The sequence below is a fragment of the Drosophila biarmipes genome, unplaced genomic scaffold, assembly GCF_025231255.1.
Source record: "Drosophila biarmipes strain raj3 unplaced genomic scaffold, RU_DBia_V1.1 ptg000034l, whole genome shotgun sequence".
Taxonomy (NCBI): domain Eukaryota; kingdom Metazoa; phylum Arthropoda; class Insecta; order Diptera; family Drosophilidae; genus Drosophila; species Drosophila biarmipes.
Window position 1 is genome coordinate 47,501 of NW_026114546.1, and position 5,443 is coordinate 52,943.

Sequence of the window (5,443 nt, forward strand, 5' to 3'; positions counted from 1 at the left end):
ATATTATAATAAATACATTATAGTAATACAAATAAAATATGAATTGCCAAAATGTATATGATCTAATATAGATCAAATGAAATTTCGAACAAGCAAATCGAAATAATGCAAATATTAAAATTATATATTGTATTTAATACATATGAGAGAAATAATAAGCAGCCAAAACAAACAAATAAAAATTCGAACAAGCAAATCGAATTATTAAAATAATAATATTAAATTATTATTGTATATAAACACAATTAAAATACTGTGTGTATATGGACCATAATATACACGCGTTGCGATATGTATTGTTCATCTCAGTTATGCGCATACATTGGATAATGCAACAACCTAAAATGTACAATGTTGTACCTGGTTTTATACAGGTTAATGTTTTATATAAATTTCAATTTATATCGCTAAAAAAGTATTAATATATATATATATATATATTTATTTACAATAAATGCAATTTAAAAAGAAATACTTTGATATATATTGGTTATATAAAACTAAGACATTTCGCAGCATTCGTTTTAGGTATAAAAATAAATTTATTGAAGGAATTGATATATGCCAGTAAAATGGTGTATTTTTAATTTCTTTCAATAAAAACATATTTGACAAAATTAAGAAACCAATTTATAAAACTCTAAGCGGTGGATCACTCGGCTCATGGGTCGATGAAGAACGCAGCAAACTGTGCGTCATCGTGTGAACTGCAGGACACATGAACATCGACATTTTGAACGCATATCGCAGTCCATGCTGTTATGTACTTTAATTAATTTTATAGTGCTGCTTGGACTACATATGGTTGAGGGTTGTAAGACTATGCTAATTAAGTTGCTTATACAAATTTTATAATGAAATTTTATAAGCATATGGTATATTATTGGATAATAATAATTTAATTATTTTATTCATAATATTAAAAAATATATGAAAAACATTATCTCACATTAGTAAATAATTTGAATGTGAAAAACGAAGAGAAATATTTTCTTTTTCAATCAAATGATACTGAGAAATGTCTAGCATAAAAATTTATCTAGAATTGTCTCTTATTAATGATTAGAAAATAGAAAACCGTTGACAATATTATTGTTCTTCGTTGATTCGTTAAATCAAACAAATGCCATTTATATACAGATATTATTAATATAACGAATTTAATAAAATGTTTTATCATTATATATAAAGAATTAATTGCATATAAAAGTTATACACAACCTCAACTCATATGGGACTACCCCCTGAATTTAAGCATATTAATTAGGGGAGGAAAAGAAACTAACAAGGATTTTCTTAGTAGCGGCGAGCGAAAAGAAATCAGTTCAGCACTAAGTCACTTTGTCTATATGGCAAATGTGAGATGCAGTGTATGGAGCGTCAATATTCTAGTATGAGAAATTAACGATTTAAGTCCTTCTTAAATGAGGCCATTTACCCATAGAGGGTGCCAGGCCCGTATAACGTTAATGATTACTAGATGATGTTTCCAAAGAGTCGTGTTGCTTGATAGTGCAGCACTAAGTGGGTGGTAAACTCCATCTAAAACTAAATATAACCATGAGACCGATAGTAAACAAGTACCGTGAGGGAAAGTTGAAAAGAACTCTGAATAGAGAGTTAAACAGTACGTGAAACTGCTTAGAGGTTAAGCCCGATGAACCTGAATATCCGTTATGGAAAATTCATCATTAGAATTGTAATATTTAAACAATATTATGATAATAGTGTGCATTTTTTCCATATAAGGACATTGTAATCTATTAGCATACCAAATTTATCATAAAATATAACTTATAGTTTATTCAAATTAATTTGCTTGCATTTTAACACAGAATAAATGTTATTAATTTGATAAAGTGCTGATAGATTTATATGAATACAGTGCGTTAATTTTTCGGAATTATATAATGGCATAATTATCATTGATTTTTGTGTTTATTATATGCACTTGTAGGATTAACAATGCGAAAGATTCAGGATACCTTCGGGACCCGTCTTGAAACACGGACCAAGGAGTCTAACATATGTGCAAGTTATTGGGATATAAACCTAATAGCGTAATTAACTTGACTAATAATGGGATTAGTTTTTTAACTATTTATAGCTAATTAACACAATCCCGGGGCGTTCTATATAGTTATGTATAATGATATTTATATTATTTATGCCTCTAACTGGAACGTACCTTGAGCATATATGCTGTGACCCGAAAGATGGTGAACTATACTTGATCAGGTTGAAGTCAGGGGAAACCCTGATGGAAGACCGAAACAGTTCTGACGTGCAAATCGATTGTCAGAATTGAGTATAGGGGCGAAAGACCAATCGAACCATCTAGTAGCTGGTTCCTTCCGAAGTTTCCCTCAGGATAGCTGGTGCATTTTAATATTATATAAAATAATCTTATCTGGTAAAGCGAATGATTAGAGGCCTTAGGGTCGAAACGATCTTAACCTATTCTCAAACTTTAAATGGGTAAGAACCTTAACTTTCTTGATATGAAGTTCAAGGTTATGATATAATGTGCCCAGTGGGCCACTTTTGGTAAGCAGAACTGGCGCTGTGGGATGAACCAAACGTAATGTTACGGTGCCCAAATTAACAACTCATGCAGATACCATGAAAGGCGTTGGTTGCTTAAAACAGCAGGACGGTGATCATGGAAGTCGAAATCCGCTAAGGAGTGTGTAACAACTCACCTGCCGAAGCAACTAGCCCTTAAAATGGATGGCGCTTAAGTTGTATACCTATACATTACCGCTAAAGTAGATGATTTATATTACTTGTAATATAAATTTTGAAACTTTAGTGAGTAGGAAGGTACAATGGTATGCGTAGAAGTGTTTGGCGTAAGCCTGCATGGAGCTGCCATTGGTACAGATCTTGGTGGTAGTAGCAAATAATCGAATGAGACCTTGGAGGACTGAAGTGGAGAAGGGTTTCGTGTGAACAGTGGTTGATCACGAGTTAGTCGGTCCTAAGTTCAAGGCGAAAGCCGAAAATTTTCAAGTAAAATACAAATGCCAAACAAATATATATATTATATAAAATCTAGCTAAATTAATATACTTGAATAATTTTGAACGAAAGGGAATACGGTTCCAATTCCGTAACCTGTTGAGTATCCGTTTGTTATTAAATATGGGCCTCGTGCTCATCCTGGCAACAGGAACGACCATAAAGAAGCCGTCGAGAGATATCGGAAGAGTTTTCTTTTCTGTTTTATAGCCGTACTACCATGGAAGTCTTTCGCAGAGAGATATGGTAGATGGGCTAGAAGAGCATGACATATACTGTTGTGTCGATATTTTCTCCTCGGACCTTGAAAATTTATGGTGGGGACACGCAAACTTCTCAACAGGCCGTACCAATATCCGCAGCTGGTCTCCAAGGTGAAGAGTCTCTAGTCGATAGAATAATGTAGGTAAGGGAAGTCGGCAAATTAGATCCGTAACTTCGGGATAAGGATTGGCTCTGAAGATTGAGATAGTCGGGCTTGATTGGGAAACAATAACATGGTTTATGTGCTCGTTCTGGGTAAATAGAGTTTCTAGCATTTATGTTAGTTACTTGTTCCCCGGATAGTTTAGTTACGTAGCCAATTGTGGAACTTTCTTGCTAAAATTTTTAAGAATACTAATTGGGTTAAACCAATTAGTTCTTATTAATTATAACGATTATCAATTAACAATCAATTCAGAACTGGCACGGACTTGGGGAATCCGACTGTCTAATTAAAACAAAGCATTGTGATGGCCCTAGCGGGTGTTGACACAATGTGATTTCTGCCCAGTGCTCTGAATGTCAAAGTGAAGAAATTCAAGTAAGCGCGGGTCAACGGCGGGAGTAACTATGACTCTCTTAAGGTAGCCAAATGCCTCGTCATCTAATTAGTGACGCGCATGAATGGATTAACGAGATTCCTACTGTCCCTATCTACTATCTAGCGAAACCACAGCCAAGGGAACGGGCTTGGAATAATTAGCGGGGAAAGAAGACCCTTTTGAGCTTGACTCTAATCTGGCAGTGTAAGGAGACATAAGAGGTGTAGAATAAGTGGGAGATATTAGACCTCGGTTTGGTATCGCCAATGAAATACCACTACTCTTATTGTTTCCTTACTTACTTGATTAAATGGAACGTGTATCATTTCCTAGCCATTATACGGATATATTTATTATATCTTATGGTATTGGGTTTTGATGCAAGCTTCTTGATCAAAGTATCACGAGTTTGTTATATAATCGCAAACAAATTCTTTAATAAAACGGTGCATTTATGTATTTTTGATTTGAAAATTTGGTATAACTCCAATTACTCAGGTATGATCCAATTCAAGGACATTGCCAGGTAGGGAGTTTGACTGGGGCGGTACATCTCTCAAATAATAACGGAGGTGTCCCAAGGCCAGCTCAGTGCGGACAGAAACCACACATAGAGCAAAAGGGCAAATGCTGACTTGATCTCGGTGTTCAGTACACACAGGGACAGCAAAAGCTCGGCCTATCGATCCTTTTGGTTTAAAGAGTTTTTAACAAGAGGTGTCAGAAAAGTTACCATAGGGATAACTGGCTTGTGGCGGCCAAGCGTTCATAGCGACGTCGCTTTTTGATCCTTCGATGTCGGCTCTTCCTATCATTGTGAAGCAAAATTCACCAAGCGTTGGATTGTTCACCCATGCAAGGGAACGTGAGCTGGGTTTAGACCGTCGTGAGACAGGTTAGTTTTACCCTACTAATGACAAAACGTTGTTGCGACAGCATTCCTGCGTAGTACGAGAGGAACCGCAGGTACGGACCAATGGCACAATACTTGTTCGAGCGAACAGTGGTATGACGCTACGTCCGTTGGATTATGCCTGAACGCCTCTAAGGTCGTATCCGTGCTGGACTGCAATGATAAATAAGGGGCAATTTGCATTGTATGGCTTCTAAACCATTTAAAGTTTATAATTTACTTTTTAAACGACAATGGATGTGATGCCAATGTAATTTGTAACATAGTAAATTGGGAGGATCTTTGATCACCTGATGCCGCGCTAGTTACATATAAAAGCATTATTTAATACAATGACAAAGCCTAGAATCAATTGTAAACGACTTTTGTAACAGGCAAGGTGTTGTAAGTGGTTGAGCAGCTGCCATACTGCGATCCACTGAAGCTTATCCTTTGCTTGATGATTCGATAATAAAATTGCATAATTTATTTGTTGTGTTGAACTTCTTATATAAAGTTCAACCAACAATCTATTTGTATGCATTGATTGTTTGCTTGGCTTTGTGGCGAATTTTTAATCCTTTATATATTACATTCCTAAGGTCTAGATTTTCAAGTAAGAGACCAATTTGATTAACATATCAATATAAGTACAACTCGACCATCTAATAATAACAATATGAATCGTCATCTTATTAGTGACGCGAAGATTGGCAAACATATA

The 5,443-nt window shown here is 35.2% G+C and overlaps 2 non-coding genes across 2 annotated transcripts; both read left to right on the forward strand.

The window, feature by feature from the left end:
• Nucleotides 1–636: 636 nt before the first annotated feature.
• Nucleotides 637–815, forward strand: LOC127012228 (5.8S ribosomal RNA). The gene has a single exon (XR_007765741.1). It is a non-coding gene; the product is annotated as a 5.8S ribosomal RNA (ribosomal RNA).
• A 402-nt stretch (nt 816–1,217) lies between these two features.
• Nucleotides 1,218–5,188, forward strand: LOC122817958 (large subunit ribosomal RNA). The gene has a single exon (XR_006367500.1). It is a non-coding gene; the product is annotated as a large subunit ribosomal RNA (ribosomal RNA).
• The last annotated feature ends 255 nt before the right edge of the window (nt 5,189–5,443 follow it).